General features: G+C 48.2%; 1 protein-coding gene across 1 annotated transcript in view; it reads left to right on the top strand.

Annotated features, from left to right (window-relative positions):
• Window positions 1-385: 385 nt before the first annotated feature.
• SMAD5 (SMAD family member 5) overlaps window positions 386-24,866 on the top strand; it is a 75,407-nt gene continuing 50,926 nt past the window's right edge. The window contains exon 1 of the mRNA XM_083799154.1: window positions 386-539. The gene's annotated coding sequence lies outside the window, so the exon portion shown is untranslated. The remainder of the gene's footprint in view (window positions 540-24,866) is intronic.

Here is a 24,866-nt window from a genome sequence, read left to right on the forward strand (position 1 = left end):
ATCAAGCGCAGAATTAAAAAATAAAATAAAATAAAAATCCAGATTCTTTTGGCCACCCTGGCTGAGAAACCATGCCTTTTCTTCCCTTAAAAGCCCAAATTGAAATACCTTATGTAAGCCATCAGCATAATTCAAATGTGTGAAAAATAACCAGCCTCTTCTTTTATTGCCCCTCCCCAACCTCCCATCTCTTTATTTTTCTGCTGTGGCTCAGCCCTGCGTTAGGTAAGCCCTGAGAGGTGATGGGGAACATCTTGAGCCACCTGTTCCCAGCAGCCTCAGGAAGATGGGCTGCACCAGGAGACAGGCTCCTGCGGGAGGCTCAGCCCTTTGTAATTAGGACAATCAATTATCGACTCATACAAAAGCCTGAGAGAGCAAGAGAGAAAGGTTTTTGCAGCTTGCTCAGTAGCATGTTCAGTTGCAGAGGGCTTTTTTCTTTTTTGTCTCATTTTGTTTTCCCTTGACGCTTCAAGAAAAAGCACTGTGAAATCCTTTGATGTCTGGGAAGCTGGAAGCTAGATCTGCTCCTCACCTAGGTGAGTGCCTTTTGCTGGTATCTTCCTTGTATCTGACCTGGCTGGTGAAGTGTTTCTTTGCAAAAATGAAGCCCCTACAGAAGGTGGGACTGGACAAGCCTTGCTTAGATGTGACTGAGATGTCCCCTCCGCTGGCACAGCTCTGACATCCTGCTGCCTGGTTTATGGGCAGGCCTTGGGGCTAGCGATGATGCAGTGATGGTCTTTGTGCTTGGTACGTGGTCTGACTTTGCTTGGCTTGCTTCAAGGAGTTTGCCAGACCTGTGAATCACAACAACACCTGCAGTAGGCAGAGGTGCAGATTCCTACCCCCTACAGGGCTCTGAAAGTCTTACTGTTGGCTTTAGGTTTCCACAGCAGCTGGTAGGTGCTAGAAGTCCTTCCACAGGCCTTTGGCCTCCAGGGACAGTCTTCCCTGTTAGGATTATCCTTTCAACCCCCTTTGATCCCTTTTCACCATTTCCCATGTCATGTCCCCTCTGCCCCCTGGCAGTGTTCCCTCCCACACACCTCCTGCTCCACCCGAGCTCACCGCAGGGCCCACGTCCCTGCTCTGTCTTCCCTAGAATTTCCCTGGGATCCCACATCCTGGGAAGCTGTCCCGGGGAGCCTTCCTACGAGCTCTGTTCTTAGAAGACCTCTGTGCTTTGGTGCCTCCAGTTGATGACTTGTGCTGGTGAAAACTCTGGACACAACCTAATTCCCAGCTCCACGTTGGTTTCTCAACCCGATGCCCTCTGGAGGGGCAAACCCAGATTGAAGATGACAGTTGAGCTGCTTTAGTTGATCAGCAGCATTTCTTGCTTCGTTTCAGGGGTGTTTTCCCCCAGGGGTCCCTCCATCCCCAGAGGCAGGGCGGTGCAGGCAGCTGCCCCCAGGGGGGGAGACGTTTTTGCTCCCCCCATCCCAGGAGGGGGAAGCGAGAGGCGAGCAGCTGGGAGATGAGGAAACGAGGAGTGCTGAGGCGATGGGAATGTCCCACTCATCTGCCGTCTTCTAAAGAGGGATTTTCTCTTTTTTTTTTTGGCAATGTTATGAGAGGTGGAAGTGAAAGGCAGAAGGAAGCTGCTGGGGGTGTGGAGGAACACAGCTGCTCTGGGGAAGTGCTGGCTGAAGGCTACGGAGCCCCCCCGGCCTGCCTGGGTGCTGCAGGCTGCCGGGGGGCGGTGGAGGCATGTCCCAGCCCCGGGCTGTGCTGCTACCCCGCGTGCCTGCCCCGCTGCTGGTGGCTCCAGGGGGTCTCCAGGCAGAAACAATGTAGGGGCAGAGAGGGGGGGAGAAAAAAAAAAAAGCCTTTTTAAGGCTATTTCTGCATGTGTCAGGGCAGGGATGCTCCTAGCAGCATCCTGGGCATCATTACCTGTCCTGCAGAGAAGCAGCGAGCGGTGTTTGGGATTGGCCTTTTCACGGCAAACACCCCTGGGGTATTTGGCACGTGAACGTACTGCATCAGCGACGTTGCTTTCTCTCAGTTAGAGTATTTCCACCCAAAACACAGAGCAGATGGGTGCATGCGGGCATTCAAAGCAGAGCTGTCCTCCACAGGAGCTCTTTTCAGGGCTCTTTCTTTTCCAAAAAAATAAAATAAAAAAATGAGTAAGTATGAGCCTTCTCAGGGAGGTTTAAGTCTAAAAGGGGGAAAAATAAATGAATGTTTTCTTATTGAATATTTCTGGGAATGTGCAGACTCCCTTGTTTACTTTTTTATAATAATAACTTGTGTACTTTCAGTGGCTCCCGTTCAACAAAATAATTAAATGTATGCTGAAGTCCAGTTAGGAAAAGTACAGCTTTTAAGAGTGTGCTTTGTGTCCAAGGCCAGGCAGAGCAGGGCAGCGGCTTGAGCGCCACCGAGGCACCGCAGCCAGATGTGCTGCAGGATGACCCCTGAGGGCAGGGGGAAGCCACCCACACGCTGTTAGGGATGTGCTCCCTGCTCTGCTGCTGTACGGAAGCGCTCCTTGCTACACGTGGCTTGCTGGAAGCCATCGCACCTGCTGGCTGCTGCCTCAGAGGGAGCGCAAAGGAAAATGCCGGGTGAGGTTGGCGCTGGGGAAGGGTGGGCTCGAAGGAGCCATCGGGATCCGAGGCAGCCAGCTGCGGCTCAGGCAACACGTGTGGTTTTCCTTCGGAGTGCTTTTCGGTGACACGTTTGAGAGACTTTGCAGAAATCTGTAAAATTCCTTGAATAAAGATATCTGAGGGTACTTTCAACAGCTACTGATGCCTCAATGTTTTGTAATGTTTTCGAGTAAGTGCTTTGCAGAAGTTCAGCACTGTTCCCCAGAAAGGTCACCTGCTGTGAACACAGAGCGGTAGCAGGTATCCAGTGAGCCTGCAGGGCATGGGGACATCCCCTGCAGAGGCAGCCCAGCCCTCCGAAGGATCCGTTCCTTCCTCCTGGGAAGGAACATGGCCATTCAAGACACTGGCAAAGTTCTTACAGAGTTCACAAGTGGGCCCAGGCATGTCTCTTTCCTGCTTACCCTTGATGTGTCTGTGGTTTTTCACAGGTTGGCTTCCTCCTAGGCTTCGAGCTTGCAGCCTGTCTTCTCTCTCTGTTCAGTCAGTTCTTTCCAATGGGACTTTGCCCGACTTCTGAAGGCACACCTGTTTTTTCCATACACCGCTTGTGCATCAAGCTCTGTTGTTTGTGACAAATGCAAAGCTGGTTATATATTGACCATTGCTTTTGGAGGAGAATCGAGATCTCCGGTTTGGAAAATAATTGTGCAGAACCTGGAGGCCCTCTGAGGGTGCTCGTTGAATTTTTGGTTTTGTGGAGGCAGGTGGATGAACTCAGACTTCAGGACTTGCATCAGTGATTCTGTGTAGCTCTTCTAGCATTCTGCCTTTGGTTTAAAGCGGATAAGTGACCTATTTCAGTGACCATTAGGTGGAAAACTGTACACCCTGCAAGTATGGCAGCACTATTCACATACATACAGCACTCCTAGAGCTGCTGGCCCCCATAAGGAGCCTGAGGATGGCTCTGCAGAGAGGTGAAGTGATGGTCACAGCAGTCCTGACCTTATAATTCAAGCTCATTTTATAACGCTAGTCTGAGGATGCATCCAGCTGCTGTAAGCAGTAGGCTTCCTACTTCATATAATTGGCACGGTGTGCATGCAGTGCCGTCAGTAGTGTTCATTGCTTTGGGCACTGGTCAGGCTCACACGGTGGTGTGCCTTCCAGCTTGGTGCCTCTGGGCACCCTGGGGCTGGCCGGGGCATCCTACCAAGTCTGGTCCTACAACTGGACAGGGAACCTCAGCCTTCTTATCCTGCAGACCCCAGACTGCTTGGCTACAACACTTACAGACGAGTCCCTGACAGTGGTGTGTCCGTCCCCGCACTCAGTGGGACCCGATTTTGCAATTTTGGTTCCCGTGGATGACAGTGACACACCCCATTAATCACCCACACAGATGTGAACTGGCACCAGCAAGTAACTAGACGAGCACAAGTGGCTGGTTCCTTTCCTTAGCTCGTAACTAAAGCGCAGGAAGAAGTGGGATAAACAAAGCAAAGCTGCAGAGCAGTCACGCAAGGCAAAGGGAACCAAGGAGCATCAGCAGAAAGTGCTCTGGGACAACACCAGCTGCGAGCACTCGAGGGTCAGGAAATGCTGCTCCTCACCAAGCTCACGGTGCGACTGGGTATGGCCGGAAACAGGCTGGGGGCGAGGCGCTGCTGTGCCTTTCATTTGCTCAGCATATTTTTCTCTTCTTATGTAAAACCAGCAAATGGGGAACTTAGCTACTTTTCTCATAAGATATTTCTACTGCAGGATTGTTTGTTTTCTTGTTCTGGGCTCTTTTTACCTTCTTGTGCTGCTGTTACCCTGAAATCTGGGGAAGTAGTGATAAAATGGCGCGTGCTCCAAGCTTTTCTGACATCCCTGTGAAGCTACCGAGGCCTGAGTTGAGTTACAAAAGAAAGGACTCTGAGCTGGGTTAGCTTGGGGTCTCTGCAGCAAGGGGCTGTGCCAGAGCATCCAGGCCCCCCAGGACTGGCAGCATTGCACCAGGGTGCTCACATGCAGGGTCTGGCAGGCTGCCGCACTGACATACACAGGAACGAACCCTTTCTCTAGGAAAAAAAAATAGTGTCTACAGAGACTGAGAGCCTCACAGAGGAGACAGGGCTAGATGAGGATCTCTGTCCCACCTGCCTGGGGGTGACGCTGGGGAGATGTTGCAGGATGCTCTTGCTCACTTGCTTTGTAGCAAGAAGCCACTACAGCCTTCTCTCAGACCTGCTCACCTCGGGCAAGGTGTCAAAGCGAGTGTGCGGGCCCATGGCTCACTGGTCCCTATGTCCCCCGCAGGCCCCTGCAGCTTTGCCACGCTGCCAGGAGCTCAGATCAGCTCTGTGCACCTCAGTGCTGACTGTGAGCCATGGCGGAGCTGTGCAGGCCCGAAAAGCTCCTGGGGTGGGCAGGCTTGGCAGAAGGCCTGCTTGGGGCTCACAGACAGGGCCATGAGTGCTGGCCACCACTGGCTGTGTGGCTGCTGCCGCCGTGGAGCTGTGCCCGTCTTTTGGGGAGCCTCCCTGTCTTTAGGGAGGTAGAAACCAGGTGGTCTGGGGGAAAAGCAATGCGCTGACATGCATCTTCTCTGAGTAATCTGCCCCCACTAAGTACCTTTACAGTACGAAGTGCAGCTTCATTTCCAGCTTAACAGTTTCTGAAGCAATGCCATTGCCTCTTTGTTTGTTAGGTTTCCTGACCCTCCCCTGAGTGAGCTGGCTTGTTGGGAAGCTGTGTCCCTCTTCCTCTGCCTGCCACCAAGGGATGGCACTGAGGGTCAGAAGTGCCTGGTCAGGATGCTCTGTGCCCACTGCATAAAGCCTTGCAGAAAGCAAGGTGATGCTGAGATGTCTGGGGGCTCTTTTACTGAGCGGAGCAGTCCACATCATACTGGAGCCTTTAAAAAAAAATGCTAGGAAGAAATTGGCCATGGGGAGCCCTGAAGTGAGGTGGTGGCTGCCAGGGGAGAAATAGCAGGCCTTTGGTTCAGTGGGATGAAGGCTTCAGAAAGCTGTGGGAGGACGTGCCTGGGAAATCAAAGGGTTGCCTTCATCTGGGCTCTTCCTACTGCCTTTTGGTCTTTGATGCTTTGTTTTAATGTGACGCTTAGGTCCTAATAATGGGAATTAAGGGAAACTGAGGCTGGGCATACCCAGGGAGAGCACAAAGCGCTGGGATGGGCAGGGCTGATGGGCAGGGAGGGATGCTGAGCATGGGGATGCGTGTTTCTGCCCCGCACAAACAACTTGAGGGTGCTGCAGGGCACCGGGGAGCCAGGGAAATGCGATGAGTAGCGCTCGGAGTAGGTGGTCCCAGGCCTGCCGCCCAAATGTTCCTCCCAAGCTACTATATCTGGACACCACAAGCGAGTGACTTCACTCTCCTGGTTGAAAACAGGCCCCCTAAAGCTTCAGCCCCGGCTGCTGACGCTCGCCCAGCAGTGACCCTTGCCTCCTGTGGCACAGGGGCTGCCCGCGAGCCGAGGGCTGCGGAGCCGTGTCGCTCCCCGCCTAATCGTAACCAGATTCCCCTAGAAATGTCTGCTGAAATATTTATAAATACCATAGCCAGCAGCTGCTAATGCCAAACAGGAAATTTTAAGCTGAACAAACTTTTCCACGTTTCTAAGTGGGAAAAGTAAACTGTAGCTAAGATCTATTTTTTTAATAATAAAAAAAAGTCTAAATAGCAACAGGCTTCCACTGCTTCATAGCCTCAAAACAGTTCATGATTCTTGAAGTGTTGGTCCCTTCCAGACAGCCCATTTTCTGTACACAGTATGTCTGCATGGCAATACGGAAGGAGGTTATCTTAATTAAAAAAAATAATAATAAAAAATGGAAAAAAAGCTGTTATACCTCAATGTTAGCAGTTGTGCTGTATGATGTGACAGGCTGGATAATGATAAAATCTTTAAGTTAGGGCTGTTTGTGGCCAGAAAAGGGCTTTTGGAAAGCTTTCAGTAATGGTATGTGTGTTGTACCTGCTCTCATGGTAGCTATCCATCTCAGGGGATTGGCATTTTCAAGCCCTTAATGTGCTTTTGAGGGAAAACAATGCAGAACTTGAATGGAAAGCAGTGAGTCAGGGACGAGGCCAGTGTGAGCTGCAGACACCTGAGGGAAATGAACTCCCTTGGGCTCATATCTGGTTCTTCATGCTTGGGGCTTTTTTTTTTCCCCTCAAGCTTTTTGTTTTCTAGGATTTTCTTGTTTCTGCTCATTCATTATTTGGTATTGAGATATTTTGGAGCTCTATGAAATGGAAAAAAATCTAACACCAAATCTTTGTGGAATTGTTTTAAACAGCTTCTGCCATTTATGAAGTCACTAAATTCCATCTTCAGGCAAAAGGCATTATTAAGCTTTTAAAAAGTGATTTATGTCACTTCATAGTCAAAGGTGTTGACGTAGAGATGAAATGATTCCAATGTCCTTTCTGTATATTTTGTAATCATACTCTTCAAATCAAGCATCTTCAAAATGAAGAGGAGAAGTACAGAGCTATAAACTGGAGTATTTATTGAAATAACCTCCTCCATCCCTGCTACAGCCTTCATATTTAGATATTTTTAAGAGCTTCAGCAGTGAGCTCTTATTATGGTGCAATAATGGAAAGAGAAGAGTTTTCTAAAATTTTGTTCTGATGCTGAGACTTTATTACTTTCAAATTCTCTTGGTAGCAAATCCTCATCCACATCTATGATTTAATTTTCTTTTGAATGAGTCAATGGTGGGCAGTGAGCTTGGCTGGAGGAGCGCACAGGCTGAGTTGCACTTCATTGTCTGGGTGGTTTTCAGTGAGCAGCATGCCTGTTAAGAGGCCAAAAAATTGTAAAAGGAAATGAACTTTTAAGGATTCCTGTAAATTCCAGCAACGAAGAGCAGTGGGATCTCAGGAAGGCTTTATTACGGTATAAAATATGGAGCTCTGCAGCAAATTTATTCATAGAGTGCATTGGAGTAGAAAAGCTATCTGGTTCAGTCCTGGGAGGAAAGTAGAACACCCAGGTGGGCAATGCTGGGTGCACGAGAGAAAAGAGGCCTGTGCGATTGCTTTTTCTTTACTTTTATGCTGTCACTGCAGATACTATATGGAAAACAAAACTTTTTCACCAGCTGGAAAGATACCCTAGGAGCCAAGCCCAAAGGTGGGGACGGTTGGACAGTATCCACAGAAATGTTCTCAGTTGCAGGGGTTTTAAACAGGCTAGCTTTGTAGTTGTTTGTCACCACATAATCCTGCAGCTCCCTTTAATGTTGCATCTCCTTCAGCATGCAGATTTGCTAAGGGCTTTGCTAAGGTTTGCAAAGCCTGCCACGCTTGAGTGATTTTTCCCTTGAGAAGTGTCCAGAAGTGTTTGTCCTGTTGCATACGGTGAATATCTATCTGAGACCTTGCATCACACGTAACAGAAGCTTGATTTCTGCTTTCAGGTCCTGTCTGAGGGTATGGGCAATGCACAGACCCCCTGGCAGCTCTGTGTTGTGACACCCTCCTGCCATCCCCTCCGAAGTGTCCCTGGGTTTTCTTTCCCTGCCTGAGACACCCAGCTCCCTGGGCCAGGCATGGCAGTGTGAGTCATGGGTTCTTCATGTTCTCCTATCTGGAACAAGTCTAACTCAAAGCAGACGCTTGGTGGGAATGAAGTGTCCCTCTGAGCCTCTGCAGATGTGTAGGCAGGCAGGAGGGGCACAGCATAGCAGAGAAAAATGTTTTGTGTCTGTCTCCTAGTTAGTGTTTGGGCCCCAGGTGTCACCAGGTGAGGCTTGTGAAAGTGGTTAAGGTATTTCACTGCTGCTGTCTTTGCTCTTTCATGTTCCCTTCAATAGAGACTTGCTGGGGTGCTCAGCTGGCTGCTGCTGCCCATGTACCTTCCCTCCAGAGCTGTGGTTCTCCAGAAGCCTTAGTGATGGTTTTACCCAGTGGTAGGTCAAAGCCTTGACATGGATCTCACAGGCATGTGTAGATGAGGAGATGACCGAACGTCTGTTTCCCTGCTTTCGTGCATCAGTGCTGCTGGAACAGCCTCGTCCCTTTGTAGCACGCTGTCCTGTCACCCGTGTTTGTGTGCAGATGTCTCCTGGGGCAGCTCCTTCCCAGACCACAGGGATTCAGCAACACACGCATGTAAAAGAAAGCAATTCAGCTGAGGTCAGACACCAGGGCTGTGGCAAGGAGGAGGTCCCTTTACTAGTTTTGAAAGGCCATCAATGAAATCCCTTTTCTGCATAATTTATGAGAAAAAATCTGGCTGTCTACATTAAGCTCTGTGATGCTGTCTGGTTTGGGGCTGCAGACTGCTTTTAAGTCTCTGCCCATCAGCTTGAATGGGCATTGCCTGACCCCTTCCCATCTTTTTATTTATTTTAGTGGAAATGTCAGAATAATACTGTCATACTTATTCTCTCAATCTTGCCATGATTACTAGGGAATGGCAGGGATACAGCAAGGCTGAGAGCCCCTTCATTTGTGTGTGTGTTGGGGGGGGGGAACCCACATGGAAGTAGGTAACTGTGTCCCCAAAACCAAAGCTGCAGACAACAGTAAACCAGTGCTCCAGACAACAAATACTGACTCATGAAGACATTGCCCTGCACTGCCCACTGCCAAACACAAGCTTACAGATGGTTCAGTGTAAGGGATCACCATGACAGCCTGGATGGCAAGACACGAAAAAAGGAACGAGCCATGCATCTAATATTACAGCTGTCCACTGTGGCTTGGGTTGCTTAAGGTAAAGGCAAACTGAAATGTCCATAAGAGTAGGAAGAAAGCAGCTGGCCACAGCCCCGTGTGCCAGGTCCCTGCTGAGGTGGCATTGCTCCACCATGCCTTGGGCGCTGGACTTACAGCACTGGAGGAGCTGTCCTGGAATTTTTATGACATTTAGAAGAGAATTAGATCTGCTTTGGGAATTTTCCAGTGAAACCTTTCTTTGCTGGGAAATGTGGATTCGCTGAAACCATAGCTTTGTGAAAAGTAAAATGAGACAAGCGTTCTCATTGTACCTAATAGCCCACCCGCGGTACGAGGGGTGGAGACCATCACAGCACAACTCCCACTGGAGTTTGAGAAACAGCTGCTGGTATTTCAGGCTGGATTTAGGCTGGAGGAGCTCACCCACACCTCAGGTGCAGATTAGTGATACATTTTGTCCTTTCAGTGAGAGATGCAGGAGGTGTCCCAGCTCTCTGCATGGGCTTGGGAAGCTCCAGGAACAGAACATTGGGGAGTATCGGTACTGGCTGCTCACGAGGGATGGCAGCTGGTTAGAGAGGGATGGAGAAGAGGAATGACCAGCTCCTGGTTTGGGGACTGCTCTGCAAAGGATGGCTTTTTCTACTCTGCTGGGGGCTTTAGCTGAGTCAGTCTGTCCTGCTGCAAGTGGGATAGCATCTTGAAATAGATTTTACCTTATAGGAGCCTTGATTAATCAATTAGACTCTCAGAACTGGGTCCATCAGAAAGAATAAGGCTCTGCTGCAGTTGCTCCTACTCACATCCCTACAACAGCATGCAGCATGGGCTGTAGGATAGGACAGAAGGCTTGGGAACAAAAGCAGAATGAGATTACTGTGGCCATCAGCCCAAGTTAGCAGCCTGAACACCCACATCCTGGTAATTCTGGGCTTATCAGTTATGTGAATTGTAGTGTATGTACATTGCTGGGCTGACACAGCCTGGATGTTAATGCCTTGTGGTGATCTGTGTGTGCCGTAACAAAACAAAAATATAAAACAAAATATGTATTTATTAGTTCTGCTGTTACAAAAGAGATCCACCCACCAGGTATCTATTCATAGATGGAACACTCTGCGTACATGAGTTATCTGCTCTTAGCCCACTCCTTCATGGAGAGAAATTTGTACCTTCTGTTTCCCTTGTTATTTTTGACCAGGACAGGAACTCGAGGATATGCAAGTGTGAGCTAGCCAACAGCACACCTGCCCGTGGCCCTGCCTCTGCCTAGTGGCAGCTCCTGGCTTCATCCCTCCCTCCCCATCCCAACCTCATCGAGCTCTCCTGCAGACCTTGGCTTTGTGCTTGGCGTGATGCTGAAGCTGAGCCGCAAATGCCTTTGCTATGTCAGCGATGTCTTTCCATTTGAGTAAACTGCCTACATCAATTTATATGTATTTTAACACACCTAATATAAGTACCTAAATAAAGACATAATATGGTATTTTAACACCGATGTTACATCTATAGCAGATCCATTCAGATAATAAGTGTACATTCATGTTAGCATGGCTTTTCAAACCATGGCACAGGGTCTATTTGTGAACGATTACCTGTCTTTTTGCCACTATGTGCGTATGGGATGCAGACGTCTGTAAAGTTTTAGTCTCCCATGGCTGTAAGTACTGCTTGCTTAATACTGGCAAAGCCTCTGGAATTTGTCTGTGCCTCATCTGCTGGATTTTAATGAGGGTTTTTTCTCCATCCCTCTACATTTTGCACATACAGATGCCTTGCATTTTATGAGTTTTATGTAAAAAATAAACCACCACGGTAAGGTAGTAGTATAATTCTGTCTACTCTAGACTCCATCCACATTTTTCTGGTTCTGGTAATCTGTTCCTGGAGATTAGATAGCCATGTTTCTGGCAGTCAAATATATCACAAGTGTCACACAATTACTGTAGGTACAGAGCTGCTGTCACTTGAAGCAAGCCTGTGATTTCACTTGCAAGAAGGTGCCTGTAATTGGAACCACCTGCATGCTCTAAAGCCAGGAGCTTTTTGGCTTCAACACGGTTTTACTGAGAACTCTAATGCAATTACTTATGTGAACTAATCTGTAAAGGATGTTTTTCTGTTGTCTCTGTTAATTGCTTCCAGCTCATGGCATGGAAAAGTTATTGTCCCTGTGAGGCCACAGGGAAAAGGGAAAGGAGGAATGTCAAAGCAAATGGAAGGTTTGGATGAATGTAGTAGGCACTTGGGTTTTTTCCTCTTACTCCTGCATTCATCAAGTCATGGGAACAAAGGTAAAAAAAAAAATAAATAAATACTTAAGTCAAACTAAGTACAGCAGACTTTTGTCAGCCACAGGGCAGCTGCTAACTGTTCTGTTGCTGCAAAGCTTTCTTAAAATGGGTCATCGGGGTCCCCAGGGATCTTTTACTGCCTGGGAGCAAATCCTCAGTCTCCCTTGTGTGTCTGGTACAGACAATTGGCTGTGCTAATGGTTTTTGTAGCACTCCTCTCTTTCCAGAGATCCTGCGAACAGACTTACTGTCCCAGGATGGCTGCTCTGGGATCCTGGGGCTTCCCCAAGCCATTTGGCTGCTCTCAGCAGCCACCAGCGCACAATGTGGCCACCAGCAACTTCCAGCCCAAACATTCAAATGTTGGGAGCCACAGGGAGTATCTTTGAAGCTACTTCAGGCTGGCTTGTCCAACATAGCCATGTACTAGTGTGGGGAGCTTGGAGTGCAGCTGAGCTACTGGTGTTTAAGTCTCTGACTACAGAAAGAAGGCCAAGTCCTCAGCTTTGCTGAGCGTCTAAGGCGCTGACTGCCCACACTCACTTTTTCCTTAAGCTTCAACATGGGAAATATCCGTGGATGCACTCATGGCACTTGAGCAAAAAGGCTCTGTACGTGGAGCCTGATGCTTGGAGAACTCCCTGTTCTTGAGGGGTGTTGGAAGCCGTGCCCGAATTCCCTGTGTCTCTGAAGACTTCAACCAATTTCAACCATGCATGTCAACACTAGGATCTGAAAGCAGCTGCACTGAAGAAATGTTCCCAGATAAAAATGACTCATTAGCAGAGCCTGGGTTGAGGCCATGATTATTTTGAATCAAGCACCACTTGTCCTGTCTCCAGCAGCCGGTCTGTTCCAGAGAGGCTACACGGGATAGATGACCTTTGTTCATTAACACATGGGCATCCCTCCCCGGCAGTAGCTTTCATATGCTGAAATTACTCACTTGACATCCAAATATTAATGGAAAATGTCTTTTTAATACTGAAAGCTATTCCATTCTTGCATTGATGTCCAAGCCATAGCCTTTTGGATGTCCTTCTGACATGCTGCTGCTTTCTCCAAAGAAACTATCTCCTGCAAATTGTATGCGGTTAATTGGAAAGGAATGCCGCTCTGAAGCACTTAGATCCTGAAGATGCTTCACGCGAAACTGCAAATTGTAACACCAAATAAGCTAGAATTTCCTATTGCTTTTTGGTATAGAAGAGCTCTGAGCAGTTATAAAGCTAAGGAATAGGGAGGCAAGGAGTGCACAGCCCGGTGGATCGTAATGATTTCTGGCTTATTCCAGAGAGGTAATCTGAGAGCAAGTACCAGTAGATTTTCACTGGCTGTTCTTTCCAGGCATCGAGGCTTCTCCTATAGAAGCAGAGCAGGCAGGGTAGGTGTTGCAGAGCCTTGTTTGTCAGGGTATTTTGCACGGTTTTGTGTGGTTTTCCTGGGAGGGTCTCTCCCACTGCCTGTTCCGCTTTTCTGTTCCATTTTAAAAACTTGTTGTGCCAATGTGCAGTGCCACAAGAAATGCCAGCTTGTTAGATCAAACGTAAGCATGTTTATTTGCCTGTTTGCATAAGGCTTCTTCAGGCATGTCAAGTATTTTAGTTGTGGAAAGAGCACAGTCACTTTAATATGGCCAGACTGTATGCAGACAGTCTAGAGATTTCAAAAATCATTTCCTTAAATTTATTGCTGTTTCAAGCTTTCATTTTGTCTATAACATTGTGTGTCCTGGGTTTTCATTTGCAGCCTACTCACCATCTGCAAAGCAGTTTAAAATGAGCTACTGTGTCATGATTTGTTTCCTCAATAACCAGTGCTTCATAGGAATTAGCAGAACTACCTTTCCTTTGCCCTACAAAATCAGGGCTGATCTTCACTGGGCTTTGACCCAAGACCTCTCCTTCCAGGCCATAGTTGCTCTTTGTGGAGGTGTTGGTGGCATCCAAACAGGTCACCTTCAGGAAGGAAGAGATCAACCTGGCCCCAGGTTGGGCTGTGTCTCACCTAGCCTTGCAGAGCTGGTGGCCACAGGGCTGGCTTTAAGGGCAGGCAATGGCTGGAGACTTCTTTTCCTATTAACTTTCCACAGGGTCCTGAACAGAGCACAGCTTCTTGTATGGGTCCGTCAGCAGCATCTTTCTTTCCACTCCTGTTGCCTTTGCTCCCTGTGGATCTTCATGCAGGGGCAGCTCTCCACAGCCTCCTGGAAAGAGTCCTAAGCTCTCCTTTTGCAAAAGCCCATCTATCTCTTGCTGGCCCTTAGGGGCTGGAGGGACAGGACTCTGACGTATCTGGATGCTGAGCACATACAGATAGTAAAGCAGTGAGGTCATCGGGGTGATGTCAGACAAAAGCTTTTGAATGTGGTGTTAGTGCAAAGATGTGGCTAATGGTTTGTGTATTAACTTGATGCTTTTCCAGTTAATTTTGAATTAGAATTAAAAAGTATTTCTGTGTTGAGTTGAGGAGCAGTTATTCATCGTCAAACCCAAAAGCAATGTAGTACAATTATTAGGATTCTTGACTGTTGTTATTGCTGTTTAAGGCCACGCTTTTTTTTCCTTCCCCTAGTCGTAGTCAGAAATACCTAAGCTTGGTCCTAAGGTCTTGAAGAAAGCATTTGTCTCTGATTTTACTCAGACAATACTCTCTCTTGCAAACAAACAAAAAAATAAAATGCTATGTCCTGTAGGTCACCTCTCCTCTCTCAGGTTGGGAGGACACCATGGAGGTTCGCTCCTCGGGCCTAGTTTCTTGCTGTAACCAAAAGCCTCAGATGCGTGCCTCTTGCTGCCAACCTCCTCTCCTCTGGGACAAAGGCAAGGATCTCGGCAAGCATTGTGTGCATCTCCTGTTTCTCTCTGGTTGTTCTTGCAGGGAAGCAGCCCAAAGATATGAAAGTCCTCCAGGCTTCCCTAGAGGCTGCCTGCCTCTCCTCTGGGCCTCACTGGGGAAGAAGCCGTGACTGGGCTTGACCTTGGCTAACAACTCATGTGGGAAGAGGAGTAAAATACGAAGATTTAGAGAAAAGTGAAGAGAAAAAGGAGACCTGCTTAAAAATTAATTTAAATAATAAATGGGGCGTTGGTAGGATTTAAAAAGAAATATCTGATACCCCAGAGCACTTGGTTGAATTCCTGGGGGCTGCACAAGGCAACTAGAGAATTAACAAGGAATTTAGACGCTGGCCTACAGGACAGATTTCTCTTTCGAAGGTCTATTAGCTTCTTCATTGCTTTGGCAAACTACCTTCCAGACCTTTCTTATGCAGCAATAGTCTGCTCCAGCTGAAATAGGAGCCAATACCTTCTGTAGGAGCTGAATGAAACTCAAAACAAGCTTATTTCTACATACCTGTGCTGGTCCAAATTCTGCTGAAATTAAGAGAAAGCTTCTGTTTCAGCCTTTTGTCTCCAGAATTCTGCAGTTTCCTCCTCTGCCTTGCAGAAGGAATTACAGCTGTTGAAATACCACGGGGACCAAGATCTTCCAGTTTTCCCTCCTAGTAAAATGATCCCACCTTTTATGTGACATTTGAATTGTCCAACCTTTTCCTCTGATGCGAAAAACATGCTGACAGTAATGAAATCTGCTTAGTTTCTGCAGGAGTTATTGCTTTAGCCTGGTGCCACTGTAAATTCTGGCATGCTTTTACTGGGAAGACGTCTGGAGTTCAGTTTATAGAAGAAAATTAACAATAAGCATGGAAGGCTGATAAGAAAAGATCTGCTTGCTTTTGGGCCAAGCAATTAAAAAGGCAGAAAAAGTGTAAATGAAAGGAAATTTCCCTAGTTATCTAGATTTTAATTTTGTTGCAATAAATGAAGTTAATTAAATGGAATTTTGAAAAGTTGAAAATTACATTAGGGGAAAAAGCAGCTGTAGCTCAATCACAGTTCTAGAGGTAACATTACATCGGTGTTTTAGTCTGATTTTCCTCCTAACTACAGAGACCATAAAATCTGTGCTCTCATCTTTCAGAGTGAGGACAATTTAATTTCTAATACCAAGAAATGAGAAGGGCACTGGGATGCGTTGGGAAGATGATCCTGGAAGGCAGTAGCAAGCTATTGTGCCCCATTTTGGTTGTGTGAAGCCAGCACTTTATGACCATCTCTGACCTTAATGCTAAGCTTCTGGCTGTAGACAATGTGAGAATTAAACACCTCCTAAGATTACTGTTGGCCAACCACACCAAGTAATGTAGCGTGATGCAGTCAATGAGGCTTGGACAGGTCCTAAGGGCCAGTGTATGTGTTTCAGTTGTGGGAGCTGGCCATCTGAACCCAACTTTCTTCCCTCCAAAAGGAAAAATGTATACTAAGCAGGTGAAGGTGTTTTTTTTTTGTTTTGGTGTTTTTTAATCTTTTTCACCTTCAGAATGTGATTCTATCACACTGCCTCGAGGTGTCACTAGTCATGATCATGGCAGCATCCCGTCTTGCATAGGGTCTGTGAGTCTTTGGAGTCATCAGCCCTACCGAGGCCCTGGGGAGGGGAGGGATGTGGTTGCTAAAAGCCTTGGTGTGGTGTGGTTTAGGTTCTGGCTGCGAGACACCAGAAAGCCTGGTTTCTGGCAGAAAGTGTTGTTTATAGGGGGCAGTCTGGGGACATGGACTTGGCTGCTTGTCCTCAGGTCCATCCTGTATATATCCGTCTTTATTTTAATTAGATAACCGTTGGCTCTGGGAATGTTTCCTTCTAGTAATTACAGCTTTTGTTTGTTCCTCTGTCTCAGACATGTGGTGTGAGGGAGGTTTCATTGCTTCTTAAAGCTTCTCTGTCATTACTGCATTTCTTCTCTCTGCCAGTGTCTTCAGCAATCTCCTCTTAAAACACATTGGATGCTCCTAAATTCCCTGAAATGGACTTGCGGTGTGTTTTGGTCAGGCCGATGAGGGTGGATCTGGAAGACTTCCCATGTCTGCTTGCTTTTCTGGTTGTTCTCGAAGAGCTCTTTTGACCTCAATTTGCTTAAATCCTTTTAGCAGATAAGGCTGCTTACCTCTCTTTAAACATTCTGAAGCTCTCTAGCTACAGAAAGTACTCGTTAATGATGGTTAATGGCTTCCTGATGCCTGGCTCTACAAAGGTGCTGGTGTAGCTACTGCTCTCTTTCCTGCTCACCCAGGTGGCAGGTAATGGCTGTCTCCAAGTGCTGCAGAACTGATGCCTGTAAGCAAAAACTGACACGGAGAAAAACGCGAATCCATGCTGCAACGAAGTCAGGAGGTGATGCTTCGTACGTGGCAGTCCGCAGTTGCCACCATGTACAGGAATCTGGGTTTATGGCATTAAGGGACTGAGGTGACGGGAGGACAGCGTTCCTCACATTACTGCTGTTTATGAGACAAAAGACTCAGAGGAGAAAGGAGCTAGAATTGACTGTGTATATATAGATGACTTGTACAGAAATCTCATCTATTTGTAGGCCTGGAGAGCATCTGGTCCAGTTCCCCCTGGAGCCAGAGGAGAGAGTTACGGGAATTTCAGTGAGAGTTCAACTTGGCCATAGGGAGTATTTTTCCCTCTGTAGCTCTTTTTTTTATTTTAAACAAAAATTGTTTCCACCACGGCTGCGGTGCATTAATCAGCAGCAGCGCGATGAGGCGGCTGTGTAATTTTTAGAGCATTGTAGCTCCTGCTAATGACGAAACTCTGCTTTGTGCTGAGGCCACGTCTCAGGCCCTGAGAAAACAGGGGTAAAGCAGATGTTGGTGAGGTGCTGTCTGGAGGCTGGTGCAAAAGCTCTGCTGTTGGAGAGGGACCCAGAGCCTGTGGATGGCACCAGGGAGAGGAGCACGAGTCTGGAACAAGCAACAAGGGTAGCTCAGGAAAGGACGGGGTGTTCCGAGGTCACGGGCAAGGCCACGGAGCTGCTCTTTGCCTGAGAGAAGGGAAACTAAAACCTAACAGCAAAAGACTTGAGTGTCCTATGGAAGAAGGGCAGGGAATTGGCACGGGGCTGTGGCATTGGCGGGGATGGGGCGTGCTGGTTCCCGGAGGGCAGGAGAGGCCCCGGGGGCACCGGCAGCCCCTGCATGCACAAAGGCACATGGCTGGGGAGGCCAGTGTGGCTCAGCCCTGCACAATGGCAAAGGGGACGGCTCCCTTCCAAGTTCAGCAGTTAAAGGAAATGATCATATCAAGAAAGGAAACCCCCTTAACATCAATACGAGAATTAATCTGCACATAATTCAGAGCGCTGGTGATTTAGCTCGCAGGCATTGTTTCCCCACTCGCTTTGGGCCTTGCTGCCTCATGAAAAGAAGTGGGAGATGTTTGTGGAAGCTGCAAGAGGATTTTGAGGTTGGAGTTTTGTCATGTAATTACTAAAGATTTCAGTTGTCAGCACAATGTTTAATGATAACCAGGTGGAGAGGTGCATGTGCATAGCTGCCTCCTCCTTGGTGGGAGCAGGGGGTTAAGCCGAGCTGAAGGCAGCACAGCATCATTGAAAACTGCTCCACAATGAAATTGCTCATATAAAAATAAATATCAACAGCTGATTCATGGCTTTTTCAGAGCATGTTTGAAGTGTGGTGTGATCAGGGGTGTGCAAAAAAGCAACTGATGGAATCTATTAAATAATATGGGAATAGTTTTCCCAAGCATACAAGAACACCGCCTAAACCTGAGGCTTACCGGAGAAGCAGGCATCATAATGTGTGCAGAAATGTGTGAGGGGGTATGTGAGGCAAGAATGGGGTAGGTCAGTGTGTCATCAGGACTATATTGTTGGGATGAAGTATTTGTGGTGGCCTTAGGTGTTTGGTTTTGCTCTCAGGCATATCTTTCCAACCGAAATAAATGGAGGAAAAGCGTAATAAAAATATATGGATATATGACTTACAAACTGAATTGGGTCGGATTCTCCATCTGAACTTTCAGGACAAAAAGGAAAATGCAACTTTTGGGAAGGGCTTCTGGGGGGGGCAGCCCTGGTCCGCAGCAGCACGGGGGCAGAGGAAAGGACTGGTGGGAGGCATCTCTAACAACAATGTTCAGACTCAGCAGAAGGGGATTAAAAGTTAAAATTTAAAATGTGAATGGAAAGAAGAGGCTGGAAGTGCAGGGGTAAATTGGGAGTGACGTACAGAAAGAGTCCACCCAACCTCCCAGCAGGCGTAGCAGGAGAGGCCGTGGGGCACGGCCGTGGGAGCAGGGGGTGGCTGCGGTCCAGCGGGCACATGCGATGAACCTGCTTCAACAAAGGAACAAACTTTCAACACAGCCACAGTCATTCCAAGCCTCAAAAATGCACTGGGTATCCTTGAAATTGCTTAAGTCAGTAGGATCTGTGTCCAAACTGTAGGAGGTTTTCTCACGGCTATCACCATGGCGTTGTGGTTCAAACAACAACACCAAAACCAGCTCAAGAACGGAGCCTCTCTGCTTCCACTGCCTACTCCAAGGGAAAGTTCTTGCTCCTCATGGTGGTTTCATTCCCAAGGTTTTAGCATCTTTGATCTGAAAGAATAAGTCATAAAACAAACAAAAAAAAGTAAAAGTAATAAAATCCTCATGCCTACGTTTTTGCTATTAAACTCTAAATTAATGCTCTGCACAAGACCTGAGTGCTGCCTAACCAGCTGTTTCCAACTGAGGTGCCATAGGACATGCTGGAGACTAGCGCTCCTGCCCTGGACTAACAGCATGAATTTGAGGCTTTCCCAGAGGTAGGAATAAAAAGGGTTGTGCAGCACGGACAGAACTGCCTCAGCTCTTTCCATGGACCCAAAGAAGTGGGGGCCGCTCTGGGCACTACTGGGATGTGTCCTGCTGTTACGTGACCCAATGGATTTTGTTTGTGGTGTTGGCTGGGGTCTGCTGCAGGTGTGTGCTGGCACGAGCTGCCTACCAGGCAGCTCTGTATCCTCTCCCTGTTATTCTTGCTGCTCTCTTGGGGCTTTGGGAGGCAATCTAACCTCTAATCTAATTGTTGTTGGACCTTATTTATACTCAGAGTCATGCTAGAGAGAAATTAAAGTCTCCCAGCAGAGCTGCTGCAACTCAGAACTACTTCCTTGGCAGGTTCCTCCTGCCCCCGGGCCCTATGCCAGCTGAAGATGCTGTTAGAAGAGGGAGGAGGAAACTATTCAGCCTTAAATAGCTGCTCTGATAAAGTCCAGTTGGGCTGTGCAGCCCCGGATCTGCCCAGGAAGGGGCTGATGGCACGGGCAGGTACCTGCCTGTCCTCCCAGGTGTGTTTCAGGAGTTTCCAGAACAAAATGGTTTTACCCGGAGACAGGGATCCCAGTTTCTCAAACGCTTTTATACGCGTATATTGATTTGATTTCGTTCTCGGGGGAGATCCCAAATTCAGAAGGAATTATTCCTACTCAAAAATGTTGCTGTGGGGGATGAAAGGTGCCCCCTGCCTGGCTGTAAGCTGTGAATTCAAAGCGTGCCCTGCAGCGGGCAGAAGAGGAGCGCGACGCCCGGGATGGAGGCGCAGGAGCGCACCCCCTCCGCTGCGCCTCCGCGTCGGGCTGGCGACGGGGGGGACCCTGCTTCGCCCCCCGGCCCTGCTCCTTGTGCCAGGGGTCCTGCGGCATTGCGGGGGTGCTGGGGCACTGCTGGGCTCGGCTGTCCCAGCGCTGGTCGCGAGGTCCCTCTGGCGGCCCCTCCGCAGCCACAGCCCCGAGCAGCGCCCTCGCCGCCGGGCTGCGGGCGGGGGGCCCCGGCTGGCCGGCAGGAGCACGCCCGGGTACAGCACCGGGGGGCTCCGCCGGGCCCTTTCCTTTCTTTCCAGAAAGAAAGGAAGCCAGCCGCTAGGGAGAACGGTTTGCTTTGTGTTTCCGAGAAGCGATCGCTGCTAGCGAAGCAAACTATCTCGTGGCGGAGGTCACTGGGGAAGCGGTGACCTTTCCTCCGCGCTTGCAGGAGGATGGAGAAAGCAGCACCTCTCCTCGCCTTTGGGCTTCGAGCCTTGAGCGTGGAGCCTCGCCTTGTTTATGGTGCCTGCCGCGTCCCCACCCTGCACCCAAGGGCTTGGCAGCTCTGGGGAGGGAAGGCGGCCGCAGGCGGCTGGGTGGGAATGCTGCGGGACAATGCGAGCCCGGGGTATCCAAGGGCTCGAGCTGGGCCAAGGTCAGCTATTGTTCCAGGGAATATAAATAGCCCTGCTGGTAACAACGCAAACCCGAGCCTTGCGATGAAAGCTTTGCTTCGTGTTTAAGCTTTGCTTCGTGTTTCGCGCCGAGGTGGGGAAAGTGCAAGAAGTCACCGGGTGGCAGTGGGGGAAAGTGCAAAAATGTGCCCAGGCTCGGGGTTTGCAGCAATAGAAAGGGTTTTCTTTCTTCTTTTCTTCTTGCAAATCAAAATGGATAAATCTGCACTGAGGAGAAACGTAAAATAATGTGTTTTCCCCTTCCATAAACAAACGTTGCGTTTGTACCTGGGTGTATGTGGCAAAGTCAAAATAGGCGTTAAATTATAGTCATGGGAGATGAAAAACTTCTGCTTACATAATGCTCCTGCAAAATCAGGTTTAGAAAAATAAATCTGAGGCTTGTCTCACACTTTTTCTGATGCAAGAACTGGGTAGAAATTTTTTTTGTTTTTCAATAATATAGTCAAAACCTAGAGGAAAAAAAAAAGTAGTCTTCCTTTGGGTGAAAGCATTGGTTTTGATTCTTCAGGGAGGGCCCGGCTGAGCCGGGGTCGGGCTATTGTCTTCTGCAGTGCAAGCTGAAGGGCAGCCTGGGTGGCTAAAAGTGAAAACAGTTATTGTTCAGCAGCTGCTGGTGCCGGCTCACGGCACATTTGACGTGACCTGTGGTTGCAGACTCATCGTGCCTGACCTTGGCTGCAAGGGTTAGCCCCTCACTAAACAAGCAGCTGTGCTGTTTGACTCCCCACAGGCTGTCCGCATCACTGCTCCATGTGATGGGGTGGCTTTGGGGTGCTGGAGGGCTGGGGTGGCCCTTTGTGGTAGGGAGGCTTTCCTTTCAACGGAGGGACAGAGAGCGAGCTAGTATCGAGAGACTTGCAAGCTGTTGTCTCCTCTGCAGCCAGAGGACAACAGCATCTCAGGAGTGCTGTAGAGAGAAAGTGGAGTCCAACAGGTTGGATGCTGCCTGGGCCATGGGAAAGCTGGGCTCCATTGCAGCCTCACTGTGGGACCTATGCTAAGATATCTGGGGTCTCTGGCACATGTCCTGAAATATATTTCATTGAAACTGGATGGAAAAAAATAGCTGTGAATTTAGTCCCTCCTCCAACCTCTATTTCTCCATTGAGAGTTTCACTTGGATATGCTGAAAGTAATTATCACCGTACAACTCATCCGTGCTTTGTAAATCATGTGCTTTGAAGCAAAAAGACACCGCAGGTTAATTTTCAATTAGCTAAAGAGAGGGAGTGTGCGTGCAGATCCTAAGCTGGCTGAGAAAAGGTGATTTGAGAGAAGCTGCATAAAAGGAGCGTCTGTTCTTGTGACGGTGTGAAGCAGTTTCAGATCTCAGAGCCGTTACCTATGTTCATTGTGCTGTTTTCTTCTGTTAAAGCGTTTATTTCTAGAAATGGAGTGAAAGCCTAAGCTGCATCCCAGGCCCTTTTTGTGAGCTAGAAATCATCACAGGTATTTAATTGCTTGTCTGTTTAACCGGATTGCGGAGAGATGAGACAGTCCGTGCCAATTAACAACGACGCTGCTGAGCTCGTGTGTGTAAGCGAAGGGATAACTGTGTGCTTAGGCATCGAAACTCTGATTGTAAGAAAAGCACTCTGAAAGCTTTGATTGTATTAATTACAGCATTGCTTCACATTGTAGCTTCGGTGCATGTGCTAGTTTATGTCTTGTCTTCCTCTGTCTTGCAAGCCCCGAAGAGATATAATTACAGCACATCTTTCCTCTTTGAGTTTCCTGCTGGGTTATTTTCTGCTTGAAATCAATGCCTGCCAGTGTGCCTGTGAAATTTCCTGAGGAAGTCGTTTAAATGGTGCTGTAAAAACTGCGCCTGTTTTAGTAAGTGGGAGCAATCCAATGTTGTTTCCAGAAACCCGCAGCATGGAGGGCTGGGGAGCTCGTGCCCATCAGCTCCTGCTGTCCCCTCCCCGCTGGTGGCACTGCTCTGCCAATACCTGCGTGGAAATAAAGACAAGTGGGGGGAAAAGGGGGCATGAATACTGAGCAGTGTGGTTGCAGGGCATCAGGAAGGATTGTCCTCTTCAGCACTGAATAAGAAAGTCTGAAATGGGGGACATGGTGTTATTGCTTCCAGCTGCTTTACTTACAGGTGTCCTCATCTCTTCATTCACATTATGGGAAATAAGAGAATAATCCCCTTCTTATCTCTTCCAACTGTCTCCATCATCTTACATTACAGCGCACGTGAGAGGCTCTGTTTGAAATCCCAGTCTTTGCTGCCAGCAGGACAGTGAGCAGAGGCCAACTGGTGAGAGCTCCCCAGTTCTGTCTTCCATAGCTGTGAAGCTGGTCAAGATCTACTTCTTACTGCACTGTCACCCCTCTGGCCCTCACGTGCCCAGAAACATTTCTGTGGAGGATGTGTCTTTTCCAAAGTCTGGGGAGTACACTGTTATTTGCAGGCATTTCCAGATCTGGCTGCATTTGGGCAATTTCATGCAATTCCTTTTCTATGCACTCACGCCACTCTGATAAGAGCATCTCAGTATTTTTGTAGCCTGGCAGGTTTTCCACAGCCTCCTAAAGAATGGAGCAATTTTCTATATTCCAGCAAAGATGTATTGACAGGCAACTTGTAGCTAGCTATTCCTATTCCTTTTTCACTCGGAGAGATGGGCAATTTCTTTGCTGTTTCTGTGCAAGATAAGTCTCCAGAGAGAATGTGCTGTCCACACTGTTAGAAAGGTTTCACTATAGAGAAGCAGTGTTGGCATAAAGATGTCAGGAACTTAAATTTAGAGGGATTTATTTGAGTGAATCAGTGCTGTTGAAGAAGACAGAGTTGTTGGGTGCAAGCATTTGCTCCCTGCTGTAATGCTACGAAAGGAGCTGGGACCTGAGGTGGATGCCAGTAGCAAAGAGCCAGCTTCCTGGGCTCTTGCTTCTAAAATTCTGGCAGTGTTTTACATCAGCTCGCCATCAGATGGAGCAGTTTTGGAAGTAAAGACCAGGATTGTTCCCCTTCCACTCTGGCAGTGTGCTGCAGCAGCATGCTCTGGGCATCAGTGAATCTTCAGTAATTTATCTGTGCACCTTTACTTGCAGCGTGAAAAACTATGCATTCAGAAATAATTGCTGATAGTTTGGTGGTGCAGACTCTCTCTCAGGAAGCCACATCTTCTACCTCCCACTTTTTCATGCAGGAGGGAAAGCGAGGCTGCGGGGTTGGCAGCAATTTGGGGCACATGTGGAAGTTTTAAGGGCTCGATGGCATCACAGTGCTTCCCAGGTGAGGCAGCAGGGAAGTCAGGGCTTTCAGGGTTGTGGTCTGGGTCTGAAATGCTAGGAGTAAATGGGCTCTGGGCTGTCCCTGGCACGGCAGGAGACTCGACCTAGTCTGCTACCCCTTGCTTCACACACAGACCTGTCCTGTGTGGGAAGAAAAAAAAAAAAAAGAAAAAAGACTAAAAGCCCCCTTTGCCTCTGGAAGAGAGGAAAGTATTTTTTATTTTTTTTGACTGTTTTTCTTCAGTTCTAGAAAGGCACAGGGTGAATGACTGCACGCTGTCTCCATTAGCATCTTGTGTGCTTCAGAGCAATACACCTGCTGATTCCCCTGAATAATATGGCTTAAATGAGGTACATTAAACATGCATTTCCTTGTCATGAATTTCCAGGAGCTCAATAATGCTGTTTTGGCAGGTTAATTCAGCATTCCGCGCAGTGATGTCTTTAAAGGTTCATTAAAACCCTTCAATGAACTCTTATTTTTTCTATGTAAAAGACAAAAATGAAGATTTTTTTTGTGAGTAACAGGAGTAAAAGGACATGAAATCTGTCTCGCCATGCTACGGGCCCGGGGTGGGGGGGGGGGCATGGTCTGTCTGTCCCTGCCCATGGTCACTGAGCAGGCCGGCCCTGACCCCTGTCTTGCTGCTGCTTTGCTTTGGAAATGGAAGCCAAGCTTGGCCCAAAGCTCAGGGCCTGGCTGTGTGGGAGAGTTTGTACGCTGAACCTACAAAAGAGAGACTGTTTTGTTTGGGAGGCTTTTGGTTGGGTGCCCCCCCCGCCCCCCAGCAATTCACTTTAGGTTTTGCAAATGCTACGAAGCCAACACCGTCTGCGCCAACAAATTGTGATTCTAATCCTGCTTCCTGAGCTTTGCTATCCTCCTCTTTGGCTGGGGGAGTGATTTGTGTCAGCTGG

The sequence above is a fragment of the Anser anser genome (genome assembly GCF_964211835.1).
Source record: "Anser anser genome assembly, chromosome: 14".
NCBI lineage: Eukaryota > Metazoa > Chordata > Aves > Anseriformes > Anatidae > Anser > Anser anser.